We start from the raw sequence: 13,767 nt of genomic DNA, 5'->3' as shown, positions 1-13,767 counted from the left end.
GGCCTCAGTGTAACTAAATAGCTAAAAGTTAAGTGTAGGTCTTCAGGGTTATTTTATTTAATGTTATAAACACTACTACATTCAGCACTTCTATAAAGATTAGGATCATGATATAACCTGATCTCTATTAGTCTTTCTTATATTAGCACTTAATTTTTTAAAACATTTTTTGGGTCAAGAAGTATTATATTTGTAACAGTTATCTATTACTACATGACAAATTACCCCAAATTTAGTGGTTTAAAAAATAGACATTTATTATCTATACAGTTTCTTCGGGTCAGGATTTGGAATGTCTGATCTGAGTGGTTCTGGCTCAGGGTCTGTTTTGGGATTGCAGTCAAGGACTTCAATCATCTGAAGCCTTGGCCGGGGCTGGAGGATCTGCTTCCAAGATGGCTCATAAATGACTAGTAAGTTGGTGCTGGTTGTTGGCTAGGAGCCTCATTTTCTCCCTACACGAGCTTTTCCACAGGCTAGTTGAGTGTCCTCATGCATGGTGGCTGGGTTTCCCCAGGACAGGGGATCCAAGAAGGAGCAAGGTGGAGCTGCAATGTCTCTTTGGCATAGCATCAGAAGTCACACACCATGTAATTATTGTTTACAGGGGTCAGCCCTGTTCAGTGTTACACAAGGGCATGAATACCAGGAGATGAGGGTCATTGGAAGCCATGTTGGTGGCTACTTACTACAACAGTCTTCCTAAAGGTAGCAAGCTTGTGCATTCTCTCTTAACATTCATATTAATTGTCAATCTATTTTCCTATTTAACTATTTCAAAGTCCTTAAAAACTGTTTTCGTACATTAAATGAACAATGTTCAAAGCGTACCATTGTAGCAAAATTTTATACTTGCATAATAAATGTAAAAAATATTATAGAGCCCTGGTGGAGTACTGGTTAAGAGCTAGGCTGCTTACCAAAAGGTCAGAGTTCAAATCCACCAGCCGCTCATTGGAAACCCTATGAGGTAGTTCTACTCTGTCCTATAGGGTCACTATGAGTTGGAATCTACTCGATGGCACCTAACATCAACAACAGCATAATAAATATTACAACTCTGGTGGTACAGTGGTAAGAGCTCAGGTGCTATCCAAAAGGTTGGCAGTTCAAATCCATCAGCAACTCCCTGGAAACCCTGTGGGGCAGTTCTACTCTGTCTTATAGGCTTGCTATGAGTCGAAATTGACTCTACAACAGTGGGGTTTATAATAAATATGGAGTCCCTGGGTGGTGCTAACTGAAAGGTTGGAAGTTTGAGTCCACCCAGAGGCACCTGAGAGGAAAGGCCTGGTAATCCATTTCTGAGAAATCAGCTATTGAAAACTCTATGTAGCACAGTTCTACTCTGATACACATGCGGTCGCCATGAGTCAGAGTAAACTTGATGGCAACTCGTGGGGTAATGCATATACATTTGTATGTCAGTTGGCTTATAGAATTTCAACAAAATAAGCACAAAAACAGATATTGACTCCAAGTTACATCTAGAAATTTTATCAATATTTTAGAGGAACAATTCAGATAATAACAATAAATCCAAATGATATGTCTTATTCATATTACTGACAACATAATTCTGGTTAGATATAATGGTAACACACATGATGACACAACCATCAATCACGTGCAGGTTTAGGGACTTTCGAAACAACATTAACTTAGATATTTGACTCTTCATCTACTAATGGCTAAGGCCATAGAGCAGACTTGGCTGAATAATGCAGCCAAAGCCAAACATCAGTACGGCTCTACTACATAAGGCCTTTGGTGAATTCTGGTATGACTCTCCATTTCCTCCTCACGAAGGAACTAGTGCTGGACCTACGGGACCACAGATGTCTTATAGGGGGGTCGCCCTGGATTGTCTGTCTTCTCCCTCCAAATTTGCTCTATGCCAAAAGGCTTCATGTTTAAGGTTTCTAAAACTGTAACTCTTGATTATAAATGATTCTTAACCTTTGCTTGGTAGGGAGAACACTCCTGTGCTTTCAATTTTATGCCACATATTATCATCTGGGCATCAAGGAAACTCTGCTTGTACTCAGAGCTTACCAAAATTTTTGTGAACATTTCTGTCCGCTTTTGGCCCTCAGCCCTGTAACATCAGTGACTCAAACTCAGTCTAGGTTGTCCAAAAATAAACAGATGCCACGTATTCCTTCCATTATCTTTCTATTCTATCTCATCTGTCAACTAACCTCCTCCCTCCTGTCATAGTTACAAAACAAAAACGGTAGGCATGTTCCTGGGCACTAGTTGGGGAGCAGGTTTGGAGAATTTTTTGACACCATTAGTACCTCCATCCTATTCTAGTTAAAAAAAAAAAGCCAGAATACTTGTATAGCAAGATTGAAAATTGATTCGTAGAGTCATTAAATTGCACAAAGAAATGCAGCTGCTTTATTTCCTACAAGAGATTGGAGCTTCCTTACCAGATTTTATTCAGCTGGGTAACATGGAGGAAAAAACGATTTTATAAACTTGCTAATTTGTGCTTTAGCAGTCTTTTCCAGTTTACATAATCTCTTACGATGGCTCAGTGTCTTTGGTATCGGTTCTTACTGCCCGTGATCCTCTTCAAGAATGTGATGGGTTTATTGAGGGGTGTTTTTATGATCTTGAAGTATCAGTGTCCAAGGTATCAGTGAGGTTGGGGAAATGGGAGCCTTACAGATTCACCTTCATTGGGATCTCCATTGGGCTCCACTCTAATGACAGAGCTTTACCAGTTTCCAGACAAGGAACTGCTGTGATAGTGCTGCCTGATGTTTGAAGGGATAGTTTTCAAATACAAAGTTCTGCTGGATGCAAATATTGATTTGAAATCAATTCTTTATGATTGCTGTACATCCACGTGTCATCAGGTCATTGGTGCCCTGTATCAATTAAGGTTCAACCACAGAAGCAGAACCAGTAAAAAAAAGTAGGAGGTGAATATTAAGAGGTTTATTGCAAGGAATTGCCATATGAAATTGGAGGGGCTGGCTAAGCAAGTATGAAATCTGTAGGGCAGGCCGTCAGGAAGGGCAGGTCTTTGGGAAGGGCAGGCTGGAACTCTTGGACTGAAGCTGCCATCTTCATCAGAGAAACCTCAGCTCTGCTCATCAACCTTTCAGCTGATGGAATCAGGCTCATCCTCATTATGTGGGATAATCCTCCTTACTTACAGTTAACTGATTATACACTTTAATCACATCTACCAAATACCTTTGCAGCAACACCTAGTTAGCTTTTGACTGAGTAACTTGGGACTGAGCCTAGCCAAATGAACACATCAAAAGACTACCACAGGCCCCTCTATGTTTGTGCCCAGAGTTTCTCTATGTTGCCCATGACCCTGGTTATATGTCCATCAATCCCTTTAGTCGTAGGGGATCACTGTCGTATTTACTCAATGTCTTGGCTATGTAAATGGATTGATTCTAACCTATAGGAAGAGTTAGTATAGTCAGTATATTCTAAATGTAGAAAATGCAGTTTCATATAACTGGTACGTATGGTATTGATGATTTTAAGGCTTTGTTTGCTAATTCAGTCATTATATTTAACCAGAACCTTCCAGGGAGCAGTTTTATGTGGAATTTAAGTATAACCACAGATAAGAAAACTTGTTTTTGTTTTTTTTTCAGAAAGTCATGAACAAATTATTTACTGCTGATTCCCTTCAGCAGTCTGATGGCTGACTCCATGATAAAATTACAAATTTTTTATAACGTTTGAGTTGTGCACTTGTCTGGAGTCTCTGGGTGGTGCGAATGGTTAATGTGCTTGGCTGCTAACCAAAAGGTTGGAGGTTCGTGTCTACCCAGAGGTGCCTCAGGAGAAAGGCCTGGCAATCTACTTATGAAAAATCAGCCATTGAAAATCCTACGGAACACAGTTCTATTCTGACACACGTAAGGCTTTCATGAGTCAGAATGGACTCAATGACAACTGTTGCGCTTGTTCAATACTGCTGTGTATGTATCATTTCTGTCTTAAGCCCACCTCATGCCCCCTTGAAATTAAAGTGGCATTTGCTTTGCTTCACTATGTCATGTTAATGATGTCAAGTCAAAGTCTTCATATATAAAATAAGAAACATTGCAGTTATGAAATATCATTACTAAAGGGAAGTATTTGCTTTATAACTTGTAAAGGAATTTAATGATTGTTTTGAACTTGAGTTACACTAGCAGGTGTATAACAATTGCTATCATTTTCACATAGGGACATGAGCGCCTAAGTGGAGCCAGATAGGCTTATCAATTCACTTAAAAGTTAAACATTTCTACTACAGATGAATTAGGAGCCCAGGTGGTACAGTGGTTAAATGCTTGGCTGCTAACTGAAAGATTGGTGGTTCGAAACCACCAGCCACTCCATGGGAGAAAGATGTGGCTGTCTGCTTCCGTACAGGTTACAGCCTTTGAAACCCTATGGGGGAGTTCCACTCTGTTCTATTGGGTCATTATGAGTCAGAATTGACTCGACGGTGACAAGATACTGTAGATAATCAGTCTCTGGATGGTAAAAACAGTAAATGAGCTCTGCTGCTAACCAAAAGGTTGGAGGTTTGAGTCCACTCATAGGTGCCTCAGAAGAAAGGCCCGTTGATCTCCACTTCTGAAAACTCAGCCATTGAAAATCCCATGGAGCACAGTTCTACTTTGACACACACGGTGTGGCCCATAGTCGGAGTCAACGTGGTAACTTTTTTTTAAATAGATAATCACTTGGTATTTTTTTGTTCATAAATTGATCATTGCAGATGAAGCAGAAGAGAGCTACTTTAACTTTTTCAAAGGATATCATAAATGTGAAAACAATAAAATGTTAAATCTTCAAAGAGAATTTACAGGCCCCTGAGAATATGCCACAGATCCCAAAGGGTCTGCACTTCTATTCAAACTGTGGAGACTATATGGGAAAATAGAAAGTGACAGTATTTCAGGTGTCTTGATATGTAATTGAATATTGCTTTGAGTTTGAAATAATTGCTGTGGATTTAATATCGTTATCTTCCTTGATTGTCATTGTTCTGAAGGTTCCAAGTGATCAAGCATTATTTTAGCCGGTAATAATAGTAATTAACTGTAAGGAGTTGGTAAAAGTTTTATCCTCTTCAGAGCTGCTACCAGGGTTTCTCATGGGGAGAGAGCAGCCCTCTTTCCAGCGACTCCAAAGGTGCATCCCTCTGGAGTCGGGAGGTCAGGAGGCACCGAAACTTTAGAGAAAAGGATAGGAACTTAATTGTTCAGAAAGGTTGGAGGAAGAACAGATCGACGAGAAGGAAAAGATAGGAGGGGGAGAGAGAAAGAGTCCATTTGATTAGTTTGTGAGAGAACACATACTCTACCATGTGTGACCTTGCTAATCTCCAATAAAACCCATTGCTGGCCAGTCGATTATAACTCATAGTGACCCTCATAGCTAACCTCCAATAAGGGCACTTAGACTTAGCAAGCACTTTGTGTGGGTTTTTTGCTTTTGTTTGTACATACCACCAAGGGGTGTTTTCTCATCTGGCTTGTGTAGAGTGTTAACAGAAACATCACAACAATGGACGCAATAATTGAGGGGCAGAGAGGCCTTAGCTAACATCTAGGTTATTTCCATTTGTTTAATCCTATAGTTTAACCACCCCACTAATCTGTGTACTTGGCATAACTATTACTCCCACTTTCCAGATAAAAGTAATTGAGCCCTAGAAATCCACCATGCCACAAAATGGCAGAGTGGCCTCAATACCTATCTCCTTACTAGAGTCGCTCTGCTCTTTCCCCCTCAAAACTCTCTGCCTCTTCCTTAGTCAAAGCAATCTCCCCTTAAATAAACCATTGTGGTGTTTTCTCTCCTAGCAGGAAGTTACTGCCTTCTCTTTTGACATGATTTGATGTTTCTTACATGGCTCTTGGTTTAGGGAATGAAGTTACTATGTCAAAATGGCACCTTGCCAATGACCTCCTAAGGCTACAGACCCAAAGAGTCAACAGAACTCCATTTCTTGGGCTCCTCACACTGTACAAAATGCTTTTGTTTGCTCTAAGCAATGAACTTTGATTATTGAAGGAAGGCTGAAGATTTGAGGGTCAAGTAGTAGGTGAGAGCGGGACTGTTTTCCTTAAGAGCCTTAGTGGTAGGAAAGTTCGTGCAAGCCTCTTGGAGAGTTTTTGGACAAATTTCTTCTTTATTATAGCCTACATATAGATCACAACCAGCTTTCAAAACAAGTCCAAGGTCCCGAAAGAATGTATGGGAAATAATAGAATGGGCAAGATTAACTTCATTACTGTCATTCGAATTGTTGTTTTAGACTGAGATATGTTAATTTTGTACTGTATGTGATGCTTCCCCCAGGGAGAGGGTTAATGTATAAACTTGATGTTAGTAGTCAAAGCAAAGAAGTAATTTGTGGATAGTTATGTAATTTAGAATGGTTTTGAGTTTGTGTGTTTAGAAATATACTGTGGGTGAATCTATTAGCTACAAAATTCTTTTCAAAAGATTCGTTCAGTTCTCTGTAGCCTGACTTTACTAATATCATGGCCATATGCTCTGTTTGTTACATGCTATCATTAGAACACTCATTAAAATGCATATTTGGAGGGCCAGATGTTTCCTTTTTATTATATACCATTTTCTTCACATTTACAATCCATGTATGCTTATGTAATGTATAAAATTGTGTGGAAGTGTGTTTACATACTTATGCATTTGTGTCTGTATCTCTAGCTACACATTTGTTAAAAGAATACGTGCATATATTTATGCCTGTGTAAACAATACAAAAATGCATGTTTTCAAGCGTGGACTTGTGAATTCTTGTTTTTGTAAGGTGCCATCAGTTGATTTTCGACTCAGGGCAACCCCATGTGACAGAGTAGAACTTCCCATAAGGTTTCCTAGGCGGTAATCTTTTTCAGAAGCACTTTGTCAAGTCAATCACCCAGGGAGCTACTGGGTGGGTTCAAACCAGCAAATTTTTAGTTTGCAGCCAAGGGACAATTAGTTATTCCCTTCCGGTTTCCCCTGAAATCTCTCTTCTCCTTTGTTCAAAAAATTTCTTGTAGGGGCCCTAAAAAGAGGGTGTGCTATTAAATGAAGCCATTAAAAGGGACATGAAAAGAAAGACTTTAATTATTTGCAGACTGGCCAAATAGTGCTTGAATCATCAGACTCTTTTAATTAAAATATTTTATTATTGATTTGAATCCAGATCATTGGCTAGAGTTTCCTCCCCAGTCTTATCCTTTTAAAGTATTTTAGTAGCAATTGCTCATAAAAGATCTATAGAAAAATTGTGTGTTGTTCAAAATTGAGGCGACAGACAATTGAGTGATTATTTTCTCATAATGAAGATTTTTAAACTTTAAAATGTTGGAGACAATTATTTTATAGCTTATTTAAGAAAACTCAGTATTTCTAAGATAGTAGCTGTTGTGTTCTAGAGAATTCATTGTTGTTAGTTGCCATCAAGCTGATTCCATCTCATGGTGCCCCCATGTGTGCACAGCAGAACTGCTCCATTGGATTTTCAAAGCTGTGGCTTTTTGGAAGATCATCAGGTCATACTTGCAAGGTGCCTCTGGGTGGGTTTGAAATGCTAACCTTTCAGTTATTAGTTCGGTGCTAAATCATTTGTGTCTCCCAGGACTCCTGAGAATTCATGCTGCCATGTAAATGTTGTTGTAGTTAGGTGCCGTCAAGTCGGTTCCTGAAACAGAGTGAAACACTGCCTTGTCGTGCGCCATCCTCACAATCGTTGCTATGTTTGAGCCTGTAGTTGCAGCCACCGTGACAATCCATCTCATTGAGGTTCTTCCTGTTTTTCACTGACCCTCTACTTTACCAAACATGATGTCTTTCTCCAGGGACTAGTCCCTCCTGATAATATGTCCAAAGTACGTGAGATGTAGTCTTGCCATTCTTGCTTCTAAGGAGCATTCTGCCTGTACTTCTTCCAAGACAGAATTGTTTGTTCTTTGGCAGTCCATGGTATATTAGATATTCTTTGTCCAAAGGCATCAATTCTTCTTGGGTCTTCCTTATTTACCATCCAGGTTTCTCATGTATATGAGGCGATTGAAAATACCACGACTTGGGTCAGGCATGCCTTAGTCTTCAAAATAGCATCTTTGCTTTCCAACACTTTAGAGAGTTTTTTTTTTGTTTTTTTTTTTGTATCAGATTTGCCCAATGCAATATGTCATTTGATTTCTTGACTATTGCTTTCATGGGTGTTGTCTTTGGATTGAATTAAGTTTCCCCAAAAGTGTGTGTATCAATTGAGCTGGACCATGATTCCCAGTATTATGTGATTTTCCTATACGTTGTAAATCCTGCCTCTATGATGCTAATGAGGATGGCATTAGTTGTATTAGTGAGACAGGACTCAACGTACAAGACTGGATTGTGTCTTGAGGCAATCTCTTGAGATATAAAAAGAGAGAAGTGAGTAGAGAGACAGGGGGACTTCATACCACCAAGAAAGCAGCACCAGGAGCAGAGTGCATCCTTTGGACCCAGGGTCCCCATACCTGAGAAGCTCCTTGACCAGGGGAAGATTGAAGACAAGGACCATTCTCCAGAGCCGACAGAGAGGGAAAGCCTTCCTCTGGAGCTGACACTCTGAATATGGACTTTTAGCCTAACTTACTGTGAGGAAATAAATTTCTCTTTGTTAAAACCATCCACTTGTGGTATTTCTGTTATGGCAGCACTAGATGACTAAAAAAAAAACTAAGACAGGTGTTAATTGTGGTTCCAAATAAAATGAAATCCTTGACAACTGCAATCTTTTCTCCATTTACCATAATGTTGTTTATTGGTCCAGTTGTGAGGACTTTTGTATTCTTTATGTTGAGGTGTAATCCATACTGAAGTAAAGGCTTCAAGTCCCCTTTGCTTTCAGCAAGCAAGGTTGTGTCATCTTCATATGGCAGACTGTTAATGAGTCTTCCTCCAATCCTGGTGTCCTGTTTTTCTTCGTATGGTGCAGCTTCATGTTTAATATTGAATGATGCAGGAAGCATCAAAAGAAGATGGAAAGGATGCACAGAGTCTCTGTACCTGAAAGAACTTGTCTATGTTCAACCATTTCAGGAGGTAACATGTGATCAAAAACTGATGGTACTGAAGGAAGAAGTCTGAGCTGCACTGAAGGCATTGGCAAAAAACAAGGCTCCAGGAATTAAGAGAATACCAATTGAGATGTTTCAACAAGTGGAGGCAGCACTGGAAGCACTCACTTGTTTATGCGAAGAAATTTGGAAGATGGCTACCTGGCTAATAAAGTGGAAGAGATTCATATTTGCACCCATTCCAAAGAAAGGTGATTCAACAGAATGCAAAAGTTATTGAACAATATCATTAATACCACACAAAATACAGTTTTGCTAAAGATAATTCAAAAAGAGTTGCAGCTGTAGATCAACATGAAACTTCCAGAAATTCAAGCCAGATTCAGAAGAGGACATGGAATGTGGAATATCACTGCTGATGTCAGATGAATCTGGGTAGAAAGCAGAGAATACTGGGAAGATGTTAGATTATCTGAGTTTTATTGACTACTCAAAGGCATTTGGCTCTGTGGATTATAATAAACTACGGATAGCATTTCGAAGAATGGGAATACTTAATTGTGCTCATGTGGAACCTGTACGTAGACCAAGAGGCAGTTGCTCGAACAGAACAAGGGAATACTGCATGGTTTAGAGACAAAAAAATGTGTGTGTCAGGGTTGTATTCATGAAAACACAAAAACCTCTAGTATTTGTGTGTACCACCAAGCCATGATATTTTCAATCACCTCATATACCTGTGAAAGGTGGACAATGAATAGGGAAGACCAAGAAGAATTGATGCCTTTGAATTATGGTGTTGGTGAAGAATACTGAACACACCATGGACTGCCAGTAGAATGAACAAATCTGTCTTCGAAGTACACCCAGAATGCTCCTTACAAGTGAGGATGGTGAGACATCATCTCACTTACTTTGGACATCTTATCACTTTGGACGAGTCCCTGGAGAAGGACATCATGCTTGGTAAAGTAGAGGGTCAGCAAAAAAACAGAAGGATTCTCAAGGAGATCCTCAGTGATCACAAGGGATCAAACATGGCAATAATTGTGAGGATGGCACAGGGCAGGGAAGTTTTTCTTTCTGTTGTATATAAGGTCACTATGAGTCAGAAGGAAACTCTGGTGGTGTAGTGGTTAAATGCTATGGCTGCTAACCAAAGGGTCAGGAGTTCGAATCCACCAGGCACTCCTTGGAAACTCTATGGGGCAGTTCTACTCCATCCTATAGGGTCGCTATGAGTCAGAATTGACTCGATGGCACTGGGTTTGGTTTTTGGTTTGGTTATGAGTCAGAACAAACTCAATGGCACCTAACAAGAACAACAATATATGTGTTATTCTTTTTTAATTGCTTCTGGAACCAGGTCGTGCACATTTTTTTTCCCCCCCATAAGACAAGAAGTGATACTAGATAGAAACGGATTTCTCTTTTAAGTAAGACCACAGCCTTCAGTATGGATTGCACCTTAACATGAAGAAAACAAACGTTCTCACAACTGGACCAATGAGCAACATCATGATAAAAGGAGAAAAGATTGAAGTTGTCAAGGATTTAGTTTTATTTGGATCCACAATCAACAGCCATGGAAGCAGCAGTCAAAAAATCAAAAGACACATTGCACTGGGTAAATCTGCTGCAAAGGACCTCTTTAAAGTGTTGAAGAGCAAAGATGTCACCTTGAAGACTAAGGTGCCCCCTACCCAAGCCATGGTATTTTCAATCGCATCATGTGCATGTGAAAGCTGGACAATGAATAAGGAAGACTGAAGAAGAATTGACGCCTTTGAATCGTGGTGTTGGCGAAGAATATTGAGTATACCATGGACTGCCAAAAGAACGAACAAATCTGTCTTGGAAGAAGTACACCAGAATGCTCCTTAGAAGCAAGGATGGTGAGACTGCGTCTTACACACTTTGGACATGCTGTCAGGAGGGATCAGTCCCTGGAGACGGACGTCATGCTTGGCAGAGTACAGGGACAGCGGAAAAGAGGAAGACCCTGAACGAGGTGGATTGACACAGTGGCTGCAACAATGAGCTCAAGCATAACAATGAATGTGAGGATGGTGCAGGACCGGGCAGTGTTTCATTCTGTTGTGCATAGGGTCTCTATGAGTCAGAACCAACTCGACGGCACCTAACAATAACAACAGGTTTTGTAGTTGTGTGTGTGGAGAAGGAAGACAGAAGTTGAGAAGAAAAACAAGAGTAGTTTTCATTTTTATTTTTACAATTTTCACAGTAAAATAGAGAATAGGTTAAAATTTCCACTGGAAAATTGGGGGACAGGGTCTGTGATCTTTCTTCATACCCTTCTTCAATTCTTCCCTTGAGTTTTAATATGTTGGCCAAAAATGTACCAAATTTTACAAGCTTCAATTATTTCTTATCCCCAGAAGAATATAGCAACACATATAGTAAAATTAATTAATTCAACATACTCTACCAGTTTAACCAAGCAAATTCTTATCCTGGGCTAGTAGGTGAGCAATTCTTTGCAAGATTGTAAATCACTCTGAAACTCCCAGACTCACACGGGTCAATGGTAAGTAAGATAATCAGTCAGATAATTGCACTGGCTCTTGTTACAAGACTGTGGTATTTGTGATGAGGAGTTCTGTACGTTTGGATTATCCTGTGAGTGAGTCTTGTTTAAGCCTCCTTAATATATCTTATTTCTTGGTTTTTTGGATCAGATTCTTACCAGTTGCTTCGTGACACAGTTCTCCTATCATCATCATCTTTGGAGTGCTGATAAAGCACTTGAAAATCCTGAATCTGATACCTTCCTCACACCTACCTGCTTCATAGCATAGGCTACCACCACCTGACATCACAGGTAGATCTTGGGTAATGAGGGATTAGCAATCGATGCCTCATTATGGTAAGCCTTCTGGTGGAGTCCCACCCTCCTTGTAAAAGAAGGATGCTGTTATTTTTGCCATGAGTTAGCTTCAATTTCCCAACTTATTCCACATTTCCACCTGGGTTAAATGCATACACTTGCCATGTTTTCTCATTCGTGTTTGCCTTTTGAGGGTGTAATGGAGAAAAGCCTTTTCTCTAGACACCTAGGTTCTAATCTCTATTCTGACATTCATTTGTTGTGTGACTCAGAGGCAGGTACTTGACACGTGCTTCCTCATCTATAGAGTGAGGATAGCAATATCAACCTCATGGATTTGTCATAAAGATTAGACCCTGCATGTGAAGACCATACCATAACACCTTAATGGAAAAGTCAATTAATGGTGAAAAAATAGTAAATTGTCACTTACATTATGAACAAAAACTTGCTTGATCATGAGGGAGTAAAATTAAAATTCCATTAAAATTAAAATACCCAAACAATTTCACTGTAGCATTGACTCAATTCCACATCTCCATTCAAAATAGGGGTTTTGGTTTTCAACTTTCAATAATCTCTACTTCTATGAACATTTTAATCTTCCACAAGTATCAGTTTTATAATACTCTATCTTTTTACAGAGAGCATTGGTGGTTCAGTGGTAGAATTCTCACCTACCATGTGGGAGACCTAGATTTGACTCCCAGCCAATGCACCTCAGTGCAGCCACCACCCATCTGTTAGTGGAGGCTTGCATGTTGCTATGATGCTGAACAGGTTTTAGCAGAGCTTCTAGACTAAGACAGCCTAGGACGAAAAGTCTGGTGATCTAATTTCAAAAAATCTGCGAACGAAAACTCTATGGATCACGACGGTCTGACACCATTGTGCATGGGGTTCCCATGAGTCAGGACCATTTTGACAGCAGCTAACAACAACATCTCTTTAGAAGACTTGACAGGAACTTCCCACATTGAGGATTTAGTAAATTTAGGACAGTTTCCTAATTCCTCTGCTCTTTAGTGTCAAGGTCTTCAACTTTATATTCTACTACTTGAAACCAGCTCTTATATCTAGTCAGGTCAGATTCCTCACCATTCTTCAGAGATATAGAATTATTCCCCAATTCTTGACATTCCATAAGACACAGTTCCTGTCTTTAGGTTGCTCAGAGCGTAGATTGGGAGACAGACTGAGTATAACAGAGTGTAATGACGAGTCGACTATCTTTAGGAACAAAATTCACTGTGAGAGCAGATGAAGGGGTGATTAATTCAGCCAGGGGTGGGGACGTGGTAGGTGGAAGGGCTGGAAAGGGCTTCAGAGAGGAAGTAACACTTGAGTCAGTCATTGGAGAATGAGCATGATTTCCTTTTGGGCAGAGGGAACAGCATGGTCAGAGCCTGAAAGTGAGTTGTCCTTGTCCAAGGCATGACAACAAGACAGCAGGAGTGGTAGCCAAGGGTGAGAGACATACCCGATGAAGCAGTCAAGGGCCAGGCTGGGGAGAACTTTCATGCTCTACCAAGAAGCCTAAAAGAGGACTCTTCCTGAATTCCTAGAACATGTATTCTTGGTGTACTCATTTTGGCATTGATTTGTAGCCCTCTGAAGAAATAGAAAAAAAACCTGAAATTTTTTTTGTCCTCCTCAGAATGTGGAACCTGGATTGGAGGCAGCACGTCCAGAGATGAAGAGTACAGGCAAAGGGCTTCAATTTTCACTCTACCCTTTCCACCATTCCCACTTCTAACTGGGTGAACTTAGGCAAGTTATGTATCCTCTCGGAATGTCACTTTCTTCCTCTGAATCTGGGGACGATGACGGTTTCTATGTCACACGGCTCCTGGG

Source organism: Elephas maximus, chromosome 6 (assembly GCF_024166365.1).
Source record: "Elephas maximus indicus isolate mEleMax1 chromosome 6, mEleMax1 primary haplotype, whole genome shotgun sequence".
NCBI lineage: Eukaryota > Metazoa > Chordata > Mammalia > Proboscidea > Elephantidae > Elephas > Elephas maximus.
Note: the sequence above shows the minus strand (reverse complement) of the source record.